General features: G+C 43.5%; 1 protein-coding gene and 1 pseudogene across 2 annotated transcripts in view; both read left to right on the top strand.

Annotated features, from left to right (window-relative positions):
- The window catches only part of GABRG3 (gamma-aminobutyric acid type A receptor subunit gamma3), a 600858-nt gene that overhangs the window by 363472 nt on the left and 215585 nt on the right, over positions 1-21801 (top strand). The window lies entirely within an intron of this gene.
- LOC149874629 (uncharacterized) lies at positions 2863-9698 on the top strand (annotated as a pseudogene).

The following is a 21801-nucleotide window of genomic DNA, read 5'->3' as shown; positions in this document are numbered from 1 at the left end:
CAAATTCCAGACGTTGCAAAGGAGGAGTAAGTAGACAGCAGGGCCTGGTTGAGAGGAAGATGGGCAAGATCAGTAAAGGAACATTGTAACTCAGTCAAGGCAATTGAAGGAAGTCCTTTACTTGGTGTCCCATGAGGCTCTCAAGGTAAAACTAGGAGACTATGGGCTCAACAATTCAGTGGTCAAAAGGGTGAGAAACTGACTCTGGGGGTTGGACCAAGAGAGTAATAATAGAAGAATCTGTGTTGACCTGATGGAAGGCAGCCAGTGGGATCTCCCGGGGTTTGGTACTTAGACCAGTGCTTTTCAACATCTCCATCAATGACCTAGATGTGGGGGTGAAAAGCACACTGGCAAAGTTTGCCGATGACACTAACTTGTGAGGAAGTGTGGCCACACATCAGGGTAGGCTGATGACTAAGCAGACCTAGACAGATTAGTTAGATGGGCAGACCAGAACCAGATGCTATTCAACACTGAGAAGTGTAAATAAAGTGCTCCATCTAGGGAGAAAAAAATCCACAACAAACTGACAGGCTTAGTGGTGCTTTGCTAGCTAGCTACATGTCTGAAAGGGACCTGGGGGTCATAACTGACCATAAAAGGAATTTGAGCCACCAGTGTGCTACCACAGTCCGCAGAGCAAACGATACACTGGTATACATCAACCAATACATCTCAAGCAAAAATAAGGAAGTTATTCTCCTCTCCCACTCTACTCAGCATTGGTGAGGCTGTAGCTGGAGTACTGTGTCCAGTTCTGGGTGCCACACTCCAGTAAGGATGTGGAGAAGCTTGAGAGAGTCCAAAGAAGAGCCGCTCATATGATTAGAGGCCTGAAGAGTAAGCCATACAAGGAAAGGCTGACAGATATGGGACTGTTCAGCCTAGAAAAGAGAAGACTTTGGGGTGGGGGGGGGTGGCAGCTTACAACTATATCACGGGTGAGCATCAGGGACTAGATGAACAAATATTCACCGAAGTGCCCCAGGGGGAAACCAGGAGCAATGGTCATAAACTCCTAGAAGAAGGTTTCAGACTAGATATAAGGAAAAACTTCTTCGTGGTTTGTGTGATCAGTCTCTAGAATAGACTCCCAGTTAGGGTGGTGCAGGCACTGACCCTGGAAATCTTCAAAAGCAGACTGGATGCACACTTTGCTGGAGTTATTTGTCCCAAGCAGTCTTTCCTGCCCAGAGCAAGGGTGTTAGACCCAATGATCTTGTGAGGTCCCTTCTAGCCCTAAATTTCTGTGAATCTATGAATAACATGTCTAGACAAGAAGTGGTGAGGCTGGACATTGTATATTAAAATTAATTAATAAAAATGCTCACTTTAATATCCACATGAAGAAAGTAACCTGCAAATAGAATATTCCAACAAACCCTTAAAATGAATCCTTCCAGGTAGGATTATTCTGACCATGTAATTATATTACAAAAATGTTCAACAGAGATAAAGCAGCAATGTTCTTTTTATGTAAACCTTTTTAATTTACTTTTATTTAAGAAAGGCTCAAGAATGATTATAAAATACAGTGTATCCATTTTTGTTTTGTACTGCATCCTCAGTCTCAGAGAGAGAAGCAATATAGTCCCTAACACTCAAGAATGAAATAGTAATCAAACCACAGACAAAGGTGGTACTATAGTCATCCTCAACCAAAAGAAATCTCATGAGGATCAACAAGGACAAGTGCAAAGTCCCACACTTAGGACAGAACAATCTCATACAATGCTGCAGTCTGGGGACTGACTGGCTAAGGAGCAGCTGTGCAGAAAAGGACCTGGGGGTTACAGTGGACAATAAGATGGATATAAGTCAGCAATGTGTCCTTGTTGCCAAGAAGGCTAACAGCATACTGAGCTGTATTAGTAGGAGTGCTGCACTGGTGAGGCCACATCTGAAGTACTGTGTCCAGTTTTGGGCCCCCCACTACAGAAAGGAAAGGAAGCGAGCAACTTAGTGGGAGTTTGGCAGAGAACAATGGAAATGGTTAGGGGGCTGGGAGCACATGACTTCTGAGGAGAGGCTGAAGGAACTGGGTTTATTTAGTCTGCAGAAGAGAAGACTGAGAGGGGATTTGATAGCAGCCTTTAACTTCCTAAAGGGAGTTTTTGAAAGAAGATGGAGCTAGACTCTTCTCAGTGGTGGCAGATGACAGAACAAGGAGAAATGATCTCAAGTTGCAGCAAGGGAGGTTTAAGTTGGATATAGGAAAAAGCTTTCTAATATCCAAAGCAGGGTACTCCTACGCTGAGCAGCAGGTTGGACTAGATGACCTCCTGAGGTCCCTTCCAACCCTAATTTTTTATGATTCTATGACTGTCAAGACTATATCATCGAGGCCAACCAACAACTCTCTGACAAAGAATACTATAAAGAATTTGGGGAGGACCCCACATCCCCCTCAGCTCAACTCCCTGCAGAAGGGAAGGGAGGGCTGCTCTAGCACCCCCGGCTTCTAATCTGAGCTACTGCAGGCATGCGCCTGAATTTCCTCAGTCCAGAGACAATGTCTGTCCAGCTTCCAACTGGGTCAGCCTAGCCAGGTTGGACTAACCAGAAAAAATTGAATCAATTCAGGCTCAGGCTTTTTGAATGTCTGTCCCTAGCCCAGGGGTTAATGGCCCTCCTTCCTTTTGATAGGTCTTGATCTCCTAGTAATGAAGCTTCTTTTCAAGACCCAAGTTCAAAATTATCTTCTTGCATTTTCATGTTTAAATGATTATGCATTCTTTAGAACATAATTCACAGAAGAAAATAAGCCAGTTATTTTCATATTGTAAAGTTCTGAGTTAATTACAAAACCGTTTCATTTTGGGGGCATGGAAAATGTTATTGCTGCATCCACTAAGAAGCATGGATGCTGATGTTGCCATTGGAATATTAAGGATATATTTTATTCATGTACATTTAAGAGTCTTGCAGGATCAAGGAAATATAAAAAGTAATGAGAAAAAGGAAGCTAAAAACAGGGATCAAAAGCAGCAGTCAGGGAGGGTTAGAGAGGGTCAGGGCTTAACTAATGAACTTGCAGCACACCAGTCAGAAAGGCTGGCTACCACTGGTATAGACAATTAAAATAGAAATTTCCCAGGATTTTTAAATATATTTTTACAATGAGATCTATGCCAACTTCTGAAAAAACATTATAAAGTGTTAATAAAGAACTGTGAGTCTCTCTGCAGGATATCAAACAACTAAGAATCAACTAACAATATGGAATCTACAGTAAATAATTTATGTAACTTGGAGCTGTATAAAAGTTTCTAGAAGTCAATTGTTCTAGTCAATTTGATTTATGTAAAATTTATTGGGAATTAGCAAATACAGGAGATGATCTCAAATATAATTATAATTCAGTTATGAAATACAATTGAGACAGGCACATATTCATATATTATTATTTAAAGCAAGCTTAAAAAATAATTTCATTAGCCTGTATGGAATGTGTCTACACAAGATGCGTGAATGTGCATTAGCCTAAGTTAATGCACATTACAGAAGCACATCTACATGTTTGCACCCTTAATGCACGTTAACTTAGGTTAATCATGCCTATATTTGATACCTGCCAATGCAGGTATCAAATTAGGTGCAATTATGTAATGTACATTAAGCCACATGTAAACATGACACAGCATTAACTTTAGTGCTGGGTCTGCCCTGCTACTAGGGGACCAGCCTAAGACCATCCCCAGGGAACATCCAGGGCTTGGGGTGCTGGGCACCTGCTCTGGGGCTTTGCTTCCTACCTCCCCCCCAACATGGCCCCCACTCTGGGCTTGGAGACCCAGAATATTGTAAATAGTTCTCCCTTTGTATATAGTTTCCCATGTGTAAGTGGATTTTTTATTGTTGGGGGGGTAGGGAGGGTGGTGGAGGGACTCTGTTGGTTGTGGGGGAGGGGGGAATGATGGAGGTGAGTGTTGTGAAAATAATAAACTTTTTTTTTCACCTAAGTGTGTGTGTCCTGAGAGTGGTGCTGGGGGTGGGCAGGAGGTAGGGGGTGTGGGGGTGACAGGGCAGGTGGGCTGGAGTGGGAAGTGCAAGAGGATGGGGTCAGGTAAGGACTCCCAAAGCAGTGCCCTGGCTCCTTCTGGTGGCTTCACAGCTGTCCTGGGGCCTTGGGGGGAGGAGTACTACTGGGTCCAGCAGGGCCAGTACAATGGCCAACAGGAATGTGGGGTGCTAATCACTGCTTGCAGGGACTGGGCATCACTGGCAAGGGCAGGGGCAGGGGCTGGAGCAACCCAGGTGCAGGGAGACAGGGTGGGTACAGGGGTACATGGCAGGGCTGCAGAGACTTGGAGATAACTTTAATGCCAAGTCCAGGGACTTGGGACTAACTTTATTCCCAAGTCTCTGCATGTGTAAACACCTGCCAAAAATTGCTTAATGCATATTACATTTTGTTTCACTTAAATGCACTCGTAGACATGTCCATGGAGTAATATTAAAATTATAGTTAAAAATCTGTTCATTATTCTGTCATATTGCAAGGACTTAAAGGTAGTATATTCAGTTAAATGATTTTGATTGCTCTTAAACATGTTTACCTTTTGTGAGCTATCATTAATCTAGATAATACCATGTGTACCACAGTTCAGCTTTCTAATTTCATTTCAGTCTAGTCCTTCTTTCATTTTAATGGATTAGAAGAGAGGGAAGATAACTGTACTTGCTTTAAAATTGCTTCCTGTAATGATATGATCATGTACAACTTCATTTAAGTAGCCCAAAGGCTTCTGATGGAAATCTAGTTGGTACTGATTTGGAATAAATATATTTGTAAAAGAAATGAGCAAACATGTCACTTTCTTATGATATGGAAATGTATGTTCCATATTTCTGCTTATTTCTGGTTTATTTCAATAAAAGGAAATTGATAGGAATGTTTAATAATCTCTAAGTATCTTTTTGAATTTCTTATAATGTCTAAGTATCTAATAATATCTAAGTATGTTTTACATAAGCTACATTTCAATGTCTTTCATAGATATCAGACTATATAGATTGATAAGAAATACATTAAGGATTCTGAGGACTGCTTTATACCAAGAATGCATAACATGCACGTTTGGTCATCATATTTATAGCAGTCTACCTATCAATAAAAATCAATAGGTTTGTCAACATTAAGCTTCACATGACAATTAGGAAAAAGGCTATTAAAACAAATAATTTCAGTTCCTGTTGCAGAAGGATAAACTATAACTCTGTTTTGAATAACTGTCTGGCAAAAATCAACACTGATATCAACATGGTTAAACAAGCAACTATAAGTCTGAAGGTATAACTGTTGAACTCAGCCAATCCCCATACTCTAAGGATGAAATTACTTATTAGAGCTCCTTACAGGTACTAACTGTAAGTAATGTTAGTGTGTGTAAGATTAAAAAGTACTAGTGATCACACCTCACACTAAGTGTTAATACACTCTCTAATATGCACTGCTTAGACCTGCCACTAGAAGGCTATCAAATAAGGCCTGCTAATCTACTCTATGCCTGCCCTGCTCACCAGCTCTCTAGCCCCGATATAGGCCAGGAAGGAGGGGGGAGATGACCCCACCATCACTTGGATTTCCCGTTCTGCCCACCTAAAATCCTGGAGTGTATGGTCTGATCCTGGTGCACAGGGCTAGCAAAGATCCTGATTTGGGAATGCAGGGACAAGCCACAGCTGCATGGGTCTTGATCCAGCCCTCGGACCAGCCTTGTGCCACTCATTTGACCCACATGGACAAAAAATTGATTTATATAAAAGGCGGGATGAAAGATTTTATTGAAGCAGGCCAGATGGAATAGATGGGATGATGATGAGGAAATCATAAACCAAGCAAAGTTTAGTAAGAAAAGAAACATCCTCTACACTTCCTTCCACATGGGAATCTACAGCCAATTAATCATTTACAAGGGAGGAGGGGAAAGGAAAGCAGAGACGCGGGGGTGGGGACAGGAAAGCAGAAGCTGCAGGGGGGGATAGGAGAGAGAGAAGAGGAAGCAGAGGAAGGGGAGGCCCAAGGCAGCAGGAGGGGCAGAGGTAGTAAGGGGGCAAGCACAAACAAGGGCTGACCCATGTGCTGACTTCTGGCCCTGGCTCCCCAATCAGGAGTACAGGGCTTGAAAAGACCAGCAGGGGAGGGGCAGGTCCCAGCTCCATGCCCCAATCTACTAGTGCGCCAGCTGGCAGCTAGCTCTCCACCAGCAGATTGGGGCAGGGTGCTAAGACCTGTCTCACTACTGAAGCTCTTTCTAAGCCTGTGCCCAGTCACCCAATTGAGGCATGGGGTTGGGACCTGCCCCTGACCATGACAGTTCCCAGCCAGCCCCAGGCTGCATGGGGAAGTCTGCATGTTCAGTCCAGAGCCAGCTTGGGACTGCCTGAAATAAAAATAAATCCCCAATTTTCAGATTTAAAAAAGTAACTCAAAATCTACATTTTCCCATGATTAAAATAAAATACCACTCTCTCTATATATATGTCTGTATATTGGTGGTATTTCATTTTAATCATGAAAAAATGTGGATTTTGGGTTACATTTTTTAATTCAAAAATTGGGGATATTTTTAAATCAGAGAAAAGCAGAATCCTTCCTTATCTCCCAGCCTGAGCCCTGTGGTTACAGAGCTTGGCTGGGAGATAAGCATCTCCCAGCAGCAGCCCCATGGTAAAATGATTTCCCAGTCCCCATTCTGTGATTGCGTTTTGGGAGCAGGGGGTTTGGAGCTCCCTGCTGCTGGAGCAGGTGGACATAGTGCTTGCCCAGACTCTTGTCGTGGAGCCTGCCCTAGCAGCAGGCAGCTCCCGGGGGCAAGGACCTATCTCCCATCTCCTTGTGGATGGCTGACTGGGAGCAGATTTAGCTCCTGGCCAGGGGTCTACATGAGGCTTATGGTGCCATTACTAATGCCAAGCAAATTTGCTACTTGCATTTGCGGGTAGCAAATTTACTTGGGATTAGGGAGATTTACTGTGAAGTAAATATGTGCATGTGTAGACCCATGTGCTGACTTCACAGTAAACTATGCTAATTCACCATTAAGCATCTTGTATAGATGAGCCCACTGAGTCTGAGGTGATAAAGATGCAGAAAGTGTATGCTTTGTAGCGCAAAGATATTTATATTCCATAGACTTATTTTCATCTTTCAAACTTTCTGATAGCATTTCTACTTGGAATTGTAAAAAAATGTCATAAAGCATATGGAGAATTTCATTTCCTGTTTAGTTAAGCTTTGACTGTAATTTTAATCCAAAGCGAATGAGCATAATTAAATTTGTAATAAACAAAAACATTGATGCTAGGTCTAGGAGCTCTAACATCAGTGAATTAATCAACAAGCTGAAACATAGTCTAAAAGCAATGGGTCAAACATCATTTTCTAAAGCAGAAAATACTATGACCATAACAATTACAGAGAATATCTGCAGTTTGTACATTAATCTATTAATAACCATACACGAAATTTTTTTTAAAAGTTAAAGGTCAACATCATTAGCAGAAATTACTGGACATAGTACTCATGTTAGCATGCTTTTTAATTTACTGAGATTTTAAAAAGTAAATTAGCTATTCAGTGTTGTGATGATAAGCAAATACGTTTAGATATTTCTGAAAAGGTCTGCAGTTTGTATAAATCAGTATTGCTTCCTTGATCTTAGTGAAGCCATATCAGAAGGGACCTACTTAAATGACAGTTTCACCAATTTTCACAGAAACCGCAAAAAAATGGCAGTTTCTGTGATCACCACAAAAAGTGGAATTTCTTGCAGTTTTTGCATTGAATTGCACTCCTCCCCCCAAAAAGAATAAAATTTATCAGAATACAAAGAAAGTGTAGCCATCCATGCATCTATAGAGCACATGGTTTGAGAGAGAGCTACTGAGAGGCTGAGCTAGTGACATAGATTCAGTGAAGGCAGCCATAAGGAAAGCAAAACGGTTTTGGAGCTATTTTTAAGAAGCCAGTTGCAATACTGGATGAAGGTTGAAAAGAAATCCAAAAAAGTTAAATACATTTCAGCTCAGGATCATGTAAGGCAATTCTCTGTAGGAGCCTTGCCTGCAGATGGAGGTAATGGTTTTTTGTTTATCATGCAACATGACTCTGGATGCCTCAAGGAAAAACAGCATGATCACAATTTAGAGTCCGAATTGAATATAAAGCAAAAGGTTGCTTCAGAGGATGAAGGTCAGTGACTGTCCTCAGTCTTTAAAAGAACCACGGAACATAGTTTGGCAAGAAGAGAGGCTACATTTGCACTCATGGGGCATGTCCATATATGTAGGCACGTGCACTTGCAGCAACTCAAATAGGAGTGGCACAAATTTGAGCAGGAGATTTTTGCCTCAGCCCATGTGCCTCGACAAGCACTTTGGTGTGCTGCAAGTTGTGTCACTGGGGGCAAAATAACCTTGCCTGGCTCCTCCAGTTAACTGCAGCCAGGGGGAGCTAGAGCCTGGGGTCAGCACCAGATGCCCAAGGTAACAGTATTTTGCACATTTTACTTGTACCACAGAGCTGGACAGACTGTGACCTGCTTGCTTTTCAAACAGAGCCGGTTCACCTCATATCTGCCAATTTTTCTACCATGACACAAGCTATAGTGAAGGCTGTTGTAGACCACGGTTTAAAATTTAACAAGATCTCAGCATTTCTGTCTGATAATGCAATGTATATGTGCAACACTTTCTCTAATGTGCTCCATGGAATGATGCCCAGTGCAATTCATGTCACCTTCAATGCACATATCCTTTTTTTAAGTAGGTGACATCTGGCTGTCACATTTTCCTGATGTGGATAGCCTCTTTTGAAAAAGCACTCAAACATTGTCCAGGCCATAAGCTTCCATACAGGGAGTCCATCTCCAATCAAAGCAGGGATCTACATGCAACTGTATTACTTCCACCAGAGCCAGTGGAAGGTGGAATTCATGGTTTAACTCAGTTTGTTGCCATGCAAAGAATGTGAAGTACTACCAGAAATTTGTGTGCGAGGACCTTGAAATCCAGCACACACTGCATTCTTAAATTGTGAGATCTCCTAAGACAGGGTGACATTAAAGATCAAGTTAAGTTTGTGGCTGAAAATCCGATCCGGTTCATGGAACTTCTAACATGGTTTGAAAGTTGGCAGGCTTTGCTCCACCAAGCACACAACAAAGTTGAAGGATTTGATAAGCTGGGTCAAAGACACAGCATCACAACAACTTTCAAGCTGTCAATGTGAAAACCAGCGGAGACAAAAATTGTTCCAGACAATAGCTTCCAAATCGAATCTTTATTACAAGCACAATCAGTCACTGGCACTACAGTAAAAACAACCATTTGGCTCCTTACCTTAGTGCTGTTTGCATTTTTTACCCCAGTCAGGTGCCTTATCTGAGTTTTGACCCACAGCTATTGGAATCAATCCCTGGATGGCAAAAAGAGCATAACAAGGAATATGCTGCTTACATAAACTTTGTCAAAGAGTGCCAGATGCCTTAGACTGTGAATGTATTTTGGGAGTCTGCTTCTGATTGGTTTCCACATTTCTACAACTTGGCAAATGCTGCCTTGCCATTCCAACCAATTCAGTGGATGTGGAATGTGTGATCTCAATGTATGGACAAGTGTTCATACCACTGAGACAGAGGATGTCAGCTGCAACTGCCTGCAGATGATGCATGCTAGCATTTAACAACTAACATGAATTATTTCTATCAAGGTTAGCATTATTTGTTATTACTACATTTTTTTGTAGAATGCTAATAATAAATTATGATTATACTAATTAAACTTAATATTCTTTATACATTTATATTTATAATATACTTCAATTTAGATTTAAATGTAATATTTGGGTTTATAATAATGAGGTAATTTATTTGATATTTCAGCAGACTTTGCTACTTAATTATTACGCTATTGTTGCCTCAGCCAGTCAATGGTGAAGGCAGCTTAACACAAAAAGTTGGTGAAATCAGATGTCACAAGTGTCCTGGAAAATCCTTTTGTCTAATTACGATTTAGGTAGGTCCCTACATATGATTTTTTTACCAGCTGAGCTCCAAACCTGCTCAATACACATTCTCTTATAGTGTGACGATTTTTCAAACAGGAAGTCTGCCAGAAAAAATTCTACCAAAACCATTTATGACTTTTGGCTGCATTAGGCAAATGGGTCGGCTCAGAGAAAAAATGTAGGGAAGTTTAAAACATTTCCAAAACAAAATGTTTTGACATTAAGTGAAATGATTCTGTTCAGAAATGCCTATTTTCTTCTAACATTTCCTAAGTAAAACTTCTTCTTGTTCAAAATGACACTTTTCATTTAAAAATTGAACTAAATAAAGAAAAAAGAATGAAAAGGTATTATTTTTTAGGGTATTGAATACCTCCACCATTTTTTAAAATTTTTATTTTGGAATGACTGATATTTTTCCAAAACAGAATTATGAGAACTTTTTGTTGTTCATTTGTTTATTGTTTCATTCAGTGCCTTAGTTGTACCTGATTTAATTTTTTTTGTCATTTTGGGAACAAAACTGAAAAAAAAACAACATTATTCTCTCAGCTCTGTTGTGGATATTTTGCTAAAGGAATGTCACCAGATGCCACCACAGCATTCATTACAGTCTTGCTTGCTGAAAAGAGACTATGATACTTTTCTCAGAAATGTAATAGATTGTGTACACTGTACAGGAAAGAATATTAATACATTGTAGATGTTTCATCAATAAATGCAGAAAACAAGCTACAAAGACAAGGGCTCAGTTTTGACTTTATGCTTGACTGCACTGAGACAGAAATCATATTGCCATTGACTGCCAGACTCTAGTTGTGCTTTCTGAGTTCAATGAGTAGGTGAATAATAGAAAATAGAGTGAGAAATAAGAGCTGTTTTAAAATAGAATCCACTCTCTCTTTGTTCCCTTTTGAGTCTCCCGCAGCTGCACCAACTGCTGTGTTGGTGTGTATATGTGTGTGTGTGTGCTCCAAATCTGCCGGTCACTGCTGCAAACTGTTCTTCTCCTTTGGTCCATCCAGCCATGCCGCTTTCAATGTATTCACAACAGCTCTTCTTCTCCTGCAGAGCCCTGTCATGAATCACTGTGGTATTGCTAGACTTTGTCCTACACCATTTGGTGAATTAAAACTCCTAAATTCCTCTTGCTACTAATGTCACACTACCAAATAAATCCCTGCAACCTAGCTCTGAGGAGATGCAGACCTTTTTAGTTTCAGTAGTATGTAATAAACCCCACAACCCTAGGAACTGGCACAGGAAGCCAAAAGGAAGGTTTCCAATTTTATACAGAAAATACTTGGGATTAGGGTCACAAGCCAACAGGCTAGGGAGAAATAAACAAATACAAGTAAGTAAAATATTAACATTAAAGTACGTACACTTAGGAACTGAATAACACAGAACAGCAGTAACATTGTCGTGTATTCGCTCCAATACAGGTAACTAATAACCAGGGATAAACCACATTTTTCCATGATCAGAATAAAACATCACTAATATACATACACACACATATGTATAGCAGTGTTTCATTTTGATCATGGAAAAATGTGGTTTGGGGGTTACTTTTTTTAACCTGAAAATCGGGGATTTTTTTTTTTTGTCAGAGAAAACCAGGATCCCTGCTGATAACAACAGTAGTGCCCAGGTACAAAGCCTCAAAGAATTGGTACCCTCCCACAGTTCCAGAGGTATCCCAAATGAGCCTTTAATCCTGAGAGTACTCGTTTGCTGTCTGTGTGTCAATGCCCTGCTGCTTTGGCCCAACAGTCCAGGCTCCGTCACTCCTCCAGAGTCTCTGGCCATTTGTTTTCCCTCTGCCTCTGTGTCTGTGCTCCACTGTCACTTCCCACGTTCTGCTTCTGCTTCTAACTTCATCTGTCTTTTGTTTCCCAGGATCCCTGAGACTTGTAGTTACATGCAGTTAGAACAGTTTGGCAGTTTACATTCATTTAGCAGGACTGCTTTCCCTGCTGCTAGACATCTACATTACAGTGCATTACATTTAGCTTGCACAGTCCATTTCAAGTGTTTCATATCTATATGCTTTCATATGACAGTTATTAATAGGTAAACGGTTTCCAGATAATGATGGACTAGACATAAACAGTTATCAACATGTGTATTGTGTGCTACATATATTTTTCGCAAGTGCTACCATGAAGGAAAAGGAAAAGATGCTTCTGGGTAATACAGAAGAAGGGAATATATGACCCAGTCCAAAGACTACTGAATGGAAAATTCCAATGACTTCAGTAAGCATTGTATCAGGTCCTTTAGAAGCAATGCTATAGAACTGAGCAGAGCAGTTTTTGTGGAGGAAAGTAGTTATAGTTAATTCTATGTCATTTTATCCACACTACATATGAGGATTGGGAAGCAAGCAGAAGGTTTTTTACACTCAGCAGAGCTGAAAATCTGCCCTGGGCATCTAAAAGGAAAGTTAATTATACAGCATGGTCTAAGTGTCAATAAGGGAAAATCTTTAAAAGGGCAATGTGATATTTTAGTAAATATAATGATGTTTAGACACTAATATAATGATTTTCTTAATGGCAGAAGATGGTTGCATTTATATATCCTGTGTTAATAATAATAAAAAAGATAGTGGATGTGTCTACATGTGGGCATTTAAAGTTAATTAGCCCAATTTAAGGCGCATTAAGGGTACACATCTACACATGTGCACCCTTAGTGCACCTTACAAATGGTGATTTTAGGCTAATCCTGCCTAAATTTGAGACCTTCATAAAACAAGTACCAAATTTAGGCACAATTAGTTAAAGCGCATTAAAGCTTGTGTAGATGCATTAATGTGCATTAACGTAGGGACTGTAGTGCTGGGTCTGCCCAGCCACCAGGGGGCCAGCCAGAGACCATGCTTATGTCTTCTGGCTGACCACCTCCCCTCCCCCATGGCTGTGCTTTCTCTGTGGTAGCCACTACCTTAAGCTGTGGGCTATAAAAGCCTGCAGGCATTTTGTGCCCTGGGGCACACTTCACAGGACCTTCAGGACTAAAGTTCCTGTGTGCCTCCTGAATAGGACCCAGGCTGCTGCTGCTAGTCCTGTCCAATAGCTGGAGATCCTGCTTGGCCACAGGTGAGTGTTGCAAAGGGTTACAGCCTGCTGCTACCCCTGTCCAGGCCAGACATGTCCCTAGGGCTGCTGCCTGGCTTTCTCTGGCAGCAGGGTCAGGTTCAGCACCTGCTCCCTGCTGCTGCTCGCCCCCCAGAAATGTCTTTTGTGTTCCAAGGTGCTGTGGCACATTTGCCTCTGCCACACAACTCACAGTCCCTGGCCATGCCACTGTGCTGGACACTGCTACCAGCTCTCTAGGGCTAGCCACATAGGGACAGCACAATGTCCTCCCTGTCCTCCCCATCAAGGACTGGGCCTGAGTACCTGACCAAGGGTTCCAACTGGAGCCAGGAGGAGGTATGCAACCTCGTGGCACTCTCGAGTGATGCAGAAGTGCAGAGGCAGTTCACATGGGATTGATGCTCAACCATCTACATTTATGAGGCCCTATTGGGTGGGATGAGTGAGAGAGGGCAGTCCTGGACAGCACAGCAGTACCACATGAAGATCAAGGCCTTGTGGGCACAGTGGGGGACCATGTCCTTCATGTGGGAACTGAGTCAGATTCCAGCACCCTGGGACCCAGTCTGCAACCTTACAGTATACTACAGCAGAGGGAGCCTAGCCTCCACCCCTCAGCCCTCTGGTGTTGACACCTCACCAGAGAAGGGGCTCTCTGGTGTTCAGCACCCTGCCCCACCCCACCCACCTACATGGCTGCTGCACCCACTGCCAGATCAGGGAGACTTGGCCACGGGCTGCCTCATCTGCTCCACACCCCAGCCCCCACCATGAGGAGTGGCCAGCCAGGACACCATCAGCCTCTGCCAGTACCAGCCCTTCCCTAGGTGGGTCCTGGCCAGACACCAGCCCACTGCAGACCTCAGGCTATGGACACCAGGCGCAGCTCATCACTGTCTCCGAAGGGGAGTCCCACACAGAGCCACTAGCCTCATCAGCACCAGGCATAAGGTAAGTCCCACACTGCAGGGAGGGCCCTGACAGTCCCTGCCTTGCCCCTGTCCTTGCTCCTGGTCCCCACCCCCAAACCTGGGTGGGCACAGGTCTCTCACATACCAAGGAAGATGATGCTGATGGTGATGTCCTCCATGGCAGCAGGGACTTGTAGTGCTCCCACAGGTAACCCTCCAGATGGTGTAGGAAGTTGTGGGGCAGCCCAGGCCTGCCCCCTGCACTGTTGTACCTCAGGGTAGCAAACTAGGAGCACAGGCATGCCTGGGGGACCAGGAGAATCAGAAGCAGCAGGGGAGTGTGAGGGGATGGGGGGTGTGGGAAGCAGGTTCCTGGGTCCAGGCCTGCCTGGCTAGCTTACCATGGTCCCTGGGCACCTGTGCATGGCCAAACTCTGATCTAAGGCTGAGCAGTGCACAGCCCCTGGTGCAAAGCATCTTATCTCAGAAATACTGCAAACTCTCACAAAAACCTTCTTTCTCTTGCCTCTGCAGGGCCAACACCTGGATGTGCAGCCCCACTGGGGATTCCTCCTTGGGGTCACTGCCACCCACTGCTGGAGCTGTCCAGATGTGCTGCCTGCACCAGCAGTGCACAAAAGACTGGATGGTCCTGCTCCAGTGGCAGGTGGTGGTGGCAGAGGAGCAGAAGGCATGGGAGAAGGGTCAGGAAGAAGTTTCAGTGGCATGGGAGCAGACCTGGAGGGCAGAGGACATCACCCAGGTGGAGACACAGGACCAGGCACAGAGTGAGCACTGGGTCATCCAGGCTCTCCTGGCCCTGGTGGCAGCATCTAAGTCTACCATAGCCTGTCCCCAACCTGCAGCCCTGCAGTGGGTCACTGCCCAGCCCTTGGAGGAGGCCTTCCAGTGTCTTTCCACTGCTGCAGCCTCTGACCCAAATCTCACACCGGTTCCACTGCTGCTTACCCTGAGGCCATGCACATTACCAGGATATGCCAGGCATGGCAGTGCAAGGACATGTTGACCCTGCATTGAGGCAGCCATGGGAGCATCCCCTACAACAGAGGAGTACCTTCCTGCATTGCCTGGGGATGAGCCCACCACCTGCCATGGTTGCTGTGGTCCCTGGACACATGGGGAAAGTGTCCAAGCCCAGGGTCTGGGTATCTGCCCCTAGATGTCCCCTAGGTGCTCCTCACTCTAGGCCTGACAGACAGAAACTGGGACTCTTGCAAATAGTTTGGCACTGGGGAGAGGGTTTTTTATTGGTGGCGAGTGGGGAGGGTTTTGGAGAGGCACTGTGTGTTGGGGAGGGATGAAGGTGTGGGTTGCAAGTGCAATAAAGTTGTTTTGTTTTTACTCTGTGTGTGTTCTAAGAGTGGTCCTGGGGGTGCACAGGGGGTAAGGAATTTGTGGGCGGTGGGGCAGTAGGCTGGAGTAGGGAATGCAAGAGAAGGGGGTCAGGCAGGACCTCATGGAGCTGTTGCTCTGGCACTCACTGGCAGGTGTACGGCTGTCCTGGGGCCTGAGCGAGGTTGGTGGGAAGGTTGCTGCTGGGGCCAGCACCAGGGCCAGCAGAAGTGCAAGGCACTGACTGTCACTGGCAAGGGCTGAGCTGGAGCAGCGGGACTCTGGGCACTGCTGGCAGGGGAAGCCCTGGCATAGGGATGCCGGGTGAGGAAGGAGGGATCTGATACATGCTGCCCTTGCACTGGGCATGTAGCCCCTTGACAGGGAAGGGGCTGGCTAGGGATCAGAGCTTCCTCTGGCTTCAACATGACTGCCAGCTGCTGGCAGCCATGTAGCCAGAAACTAGAGCTACCCCAGTGGCCACAGGTGCACATGGCAGGGCTGGAATGACTTGGGACTAAAGTTAATTCCAAGTCCCACCATGTTTAGACACATAGGCGACTGGTGCCTCCTGAGTCGGTGTGGAGGGGCACCAGATCACCAACTGTGGGGTGGGAGTGGGGGGGTCCCTAGCAGCCAATCACCAAGCCTGAAACCACCAGTGACAAAAATGGTGACAATAGACGTGAACTTCTGGTTTCATGGCTGGTGCTTTCAGGGGGTGCATGGCCAATCTCAGGGGGTGCACATGCACCCGCATGCACCTGCTAATGTGTAGACACCTACCAAAAACTGCTTAATGCACATTAAGCTAATGCACATTAAATTTAAGCCTGCTTAAATTCATGTGTAGACATACCATGTATATACAATTTCCAAAATAAAGAGATTGCTGAAAGAATAATGGTTCATGTGTTTATACTGTAACCCACTGAGATCATATTTCCAAATATAATCTTGTAACTAGGATTTTGTAGCAGGGTATTTCAGTGTAATAGGACCAGCTGTAATAAGGATCATTCATAAGGCATAACAGAATTGAGACTAAAATCCAAAGCCAACACTTGAGCCTTAATATCACTACCTTCTGGGAATATTTGCTTGCTTGTGCCTGATTGTATCTATGTTGAAGGGAAGCAGCTGGCTGTGAGAAGGTTGTTTCCTTGAACTTTTGTATCTTTATAATGAACAGTGCAAATATTAAGAAAATGCATATGTATTTTCTTATGGTGGAAGACACAGAAAAATAAAAATTGCATCTGATGCAGAACTGTGTACAACTCAAGGTAACTTATTCTTTTATAGCATAACAAGACATGTTTGAATGTAGTTCTTACAAACAAAAAATCCCAAGTTAGAAAAAAATCCCTATCAACTATACAAAAATGCACGCTTAGAATTGACATGGGGGAGGACACATACACATTAGAAAAGCATTGTTTAAATCATCAAGTTAGACATGGTGCCATTAGAGATAGCTGTCTATGTTATTGTATAAAACTTTAACATATTACCACACTTGCCTTACATAGCTTGCTGAATTAGGCATCCTAAGTTCTTCTTGCCAATCTACTAATATATTATACTGCCAAATAAATTCCTGCAACTCAGTTCTGAGAGGATGCAGATGTAACTAGTAACATTTGTTATTAGTGGTATCTACATATATTGATTTTTTCCAAGGAAACTATCAGGAAAATGGACTTTGCAGATGAAAAAGAACAGAGACACTGCTTGCGAAAGAAAACAAAATTACCACACATAGGTAACATGTATTTTGTGTGTTTAAAAAGGCATAACATTTTGAAGTAAAAAGCAGTTTCTCTACTAGTGTTATTCTGAATGTTCTTTGGAGAAGGCCGGTGATGAGTTATATGAATCCCACACTGATCAGGATGAGGTTAAGAAGTTGCCATGACCAGTCAGACTTGCTTGACTATCCCTCTGCCAAGTACCAGGGCTGAAAAGAGAAGTTAAAAACAAGGGAGCATGTTCACCTGAGGCTTACTGGAAAAGAGGATATTGGCCATAATGTATGACAAGCCTAGCTGAATCTGGGGGATAGCTGATGACTATGGTGTGCTAGGTCCTGCTTATGGAAGGTGTGTCTGAAAAGCTGATTTGTTACCAAGTAGGGGTCATTGCCAGTTGCTCTACTACTGGCTTTCCTGAAAGAAAAGGGTCAAAGAAGTGAGCACAGTGTGGTTGAATATTCTTTAGATTTGTCTTGTTCTAGACTTTGGACTGGGGGCTCTTCTGTTCTATAAAGGTTTGAACTCTTTTCAGGCTAGGTACAGACATTACATATAAACTGGTATAAGTGATCCAAAACCAATCTAAACCTGTAACAGAAGTTCAGCACACATAGACCTGTTTAAAATGGCAGAACCTGGTTTAAGATTGACTTGGTTGGATGTAGTATTAGACTTAATCAGTTTAGGTTAGAGTAGTATATCAAACTTCTGTATCAGACCTGGATGACTTGGATGGAACCACATTCAGAATTGAAGTGGCCTGTAGAAATAGGGTGGTTAAAGTATTGCCCCTGCCCTGAAGAAATGCATAGGGATGATACCTCTAATGTAGGTGGTTGCCTGCAAATTTCTTCATTTGAATATGGAAACTTCCTTAGGGCTGGATTAACACATAGACAGACTAGGCACATGCCTAGGGCCCTAAGTGAAGAAGGGGCTCAATTGTGCTTATTTTACATGTTATAATTATTAGTGAAAAAAGTAATATAAATAGACTGTTTTAAGTAAGGGCCCATGAGTTTGTTTGCTTAGGGCCCACTAAGGGGTTAATCCAGCCCTGAACTTCCTTCTATACATTTTGGAGATGTGAGACCTGGGCTTTTGATAGTATCTATCCAACTATTTACAAGTGATAGCATTTACACGTTTTTGACATCATAACTTCCGAATAATAAAATAATCAGTCTTTCATTTTTTCTTCTACCTCTTACATTAAATAAAATCCTATTAATCCCATCCTAAAAGTATAATAAGAGAAAGTTACAAGTTCTCAGGAAAGAAATAACATTCAGTCTTAATTCTTTACAGTTGTGCATAGATGTTTCAGTGTAGTCTGGGCTGCATTCTATTCCTTTAATAATAACTGGATATTTTGATACAACTGCATAGGGGGACAAGCTAAGCACAATTGTGCCATTTCATCAGGAGTCCTATAGTCCTGTGTTAACAACCATTGATTTATTTCAGCTTTCAGTGACTGCATTGCATATGCAGTGTTTGATCCAAGACCCAGCTTCCATAGGAATGAACTCTGAGCAGTTCTTATATACTTTCTGAGTGTACAGACTCCAGTTCTACCTGACCTCTTTATTTGCTAGGCCTGGAACTGAGGAAGCTAGGATTCTTCCTTATGCCATCTCCCTACACCATGCATAAGGGCCAGCCAAAATCTGGCTGTGAGCTGCATACTCTAATGGCTTTATACATCAGCAAGTGTTCACCATTGCTTTATAATATAATATAATGAAGTTCACAATAAGATTGTGTAAGTGAAGTTTACTATGTGCCTTTCCTACAAATGACTCATTCTGGTAGATCAATATTAATAATGATTTAAATCAAAAAGCAGGAGATTTTGATTTAAATAATTGATTTTCATCTTGTTTGCATTTGGACTTGGGTTATTTTTCTAAAGGCAAGCGTGATTCTCCTTGGTTAGTAGTCACTGAAACATTTTATTAATATATTACATTGCAGGGTGGTACTACACCATGGTGGATATAGGTTGGACATTGATTTTCAGATAGATTTTTTACTTAAAATTCTTATTAAAATTGCTTTTGGATGTGTTATTTAATTACATTTGCAATTAACATCCTTAAACATTCAGTAAGCTAAGTAAATAATTTAAAGCAATATATAAGCAACAAGTGATAGAGTTTTAAAGTAAGTGAAACCACTGAACTTATGGAAGTCACTACCTGAGTACCTGATCCCAGAGTTAGTTAAAATGCTAAACCAGATTTTGACAGGTATGCTCTTGTCTGTAGGGGCATAGGAAACATTCTTTTTTATTTTTATTTATTTCTTCAGTTCCCTGACTTTTTCACTCAAATTTTAAAATAATAATAAAAATTAAACAGCGGGTAAGCTTATTTCCCTCTTCTAATATAATGACTAGCAACCAAGCTATGAAATGGTGAAATCTACTAGTTCTCGAAAGAGTGATCCAGAAGCATCCCTATTTATGCCACAAAACCTGCTATGGGTGCATCCAGACGAGCATGGGCATGCAGCATGTGGTGCTGCAGACTTGCCTGTGGCACCACACACTGCACATGCAGGCGCTTCCTGTGCTGCTACATTGCCTCATGGGGGTGGGGAGTTTGACTCCAGGAGATCCTGGGGTCAAAAAAACCCATGCTGGAAAAAGTGCGGCAGCATAGGTAGTGGCAGCACGCACTTCCCAATCCCAGAGACTAGCCAGCCAGAGCCACACTATGGCTGCTGCCCAGGCTTCCTGCCATGGCTGCTGCTCCTCAAGGCCCCAGGACCCCAGGTAAGGCTTCTGGGGCCAGCACAGTTGCTGGTCCCAACCTCCCTACCCCACACAGGATAACCTGCCATGTGCCAGAGCATGCATGGCATGTGTGTTCCCTGGGGACAGGCAGCAGAGGCACACCTTGTGTTGCTGCTGCTTGTCCCCAGGGAAACATATGTCAGTGCTCATCTGGATGCGGCCTATGTGTCTAAGTTGATTTGTCTAATAAGATGGCTTTTAGACTGTTACGGCATTTCTTCATTTAGGCATTTCTATATGCACTGAAGCACCTCCGAGTCAGGTGCCTTACTCCCCACAAAGCTGCACTGAGATCTAGAATGGAGATGGAGCAGCATCCTGCCTAAGGCACTGCAGAGGTTCAGTCTAAGTGCATTCAAAAACATGGCCAGTCTTCCCGGCTGCTTGGGCCATTTATGACTTTTAAAAAGCAGAAATAATCTCAGCCACAGGGATAGCAGCTGAGCACTCTACATCTCAAAAAGAGTGTCCTCAGCATTAGATTACAGAGTTGGGCGTTTTTTTCTTGCCTGATCTCCCTATAAGCCTATGAGTCTTGCATTACTGCTTGCACAGTGGCCAATCCTGCCCACTCTCCCCAAGACTATTCTACAACCTGGTAGTTAGGGCACATTCCTGAGTGGAGAGAAATGTGGGTTTGAGTCCCTTCAGGCTGAAGAGGACCTAGAACCTAGGCATTCGACTGCTTGGAGGATTGCTCTGATCGGTAGATTATTCTGCAACACACCCTGCTCAGATAGTCACCCATAGCCTGTTCTCTTGCTCTTGAATGGGTGCCAAATATGCAGTCTTGATTTAGGTGCCGCAGTTCTAGTAAGGGGCAGAAGTTCAGACACTCCTCTGTGCTTAGTGTTTTCTTTTGGCTAGCTTTATTTCTTGACACAGGTCATGTGTAGATGAAACGAGGGGCATGTGGCATGACACTATAAAGCAGGCTAAATGCTTTTGTACCACTTTAATGGTGTCAGTGTTCATGCGCCTCAGCAGTGTATCGTGCATTAATTCTAGCTGCTGTAGGAAATTTGGCAGTGTAATGCGCCTTAAATTAGTTGGGGCACAGCAAATTAAAACTCCCCCGAGGAGTTTTAGCTTCCTGCCCCTACAGCTGCGGAGTGAAGCACTGGGCTCTGTGCAGCTCAGGGGCTCTGCAGACAGCTTGGCAGCAGCCTGGGAAAGCAGCACCACCCAAAAAAAGCAGCAAGCCTGATCTTCTCCTGCCTGCCTGCCTGAGCTGCATGGGGGCCTGGTGCCTTCCTCTGTGGCTGCAGTGCCTTCTGGGACTGGCCGACCTGGGTGCCTGTGGGTGGGTGCTGCCTGGCAGAGCTGCTGCTGGCATGGAGGGAAGCACCAGCTCTTTCCCCCACAGCCCAGGGACCGCTCCACCCACTGGCAGCTCACCCTCCCCTCCCCGCTGGAGAGGCAGGCAAGTCAAAAGGGTATGTGCACAACACGGGAGTTAATTAGTCCTAAATTGAAAAGGTGTTTTTCAAAACACACTGCTTCAATTAAGGGCCCCTATTTCATCTACACACACCTGCCGTGACTAGGCTCTCTGAATCAACTTTTGGAAGCACTTAACTCTCCCTATTGACTATATTGGAACGCTAAGGCTGTGTCCAAATGTGCAGGCACATGCAGTTTGTGGTGTCACAAGCCCCTTTGTGAGTGCCACAAACCACATGCATGAATGTTAAAACATACCCTATATTGCAAACTTGGAGCACAGAGGCAAAATTTGCTACTGGGAAAAACAGTAAAGAGCATGCAAAAATAGCACGCGCCAGAACAAATGGAGGCTTGATTCTCCAGTGAGATTCTCTGGTTGCCAGCCAGAGCATGTCTACTGCTCTATTAGTGCTCC

The sequence above is a fragment of the Crocodylus siamensis genome, chromosome 1, assembly GCF_052110815.1.
Source record: "Crocodylus siamensis isolate JL-2025a chromosome 1, ASM5211081v1, whole genome shotgun sequence".
NCBI lineage: Eukaryota > Metazoa > Chordata > Crocodylia > Crocodylidae > Crocodylus > Crocodylus siamensis.
Note: the sequence above shows the minus strand (reverse complement) of the source record. Positions and strands in the feature narration are given on the sequence as shown.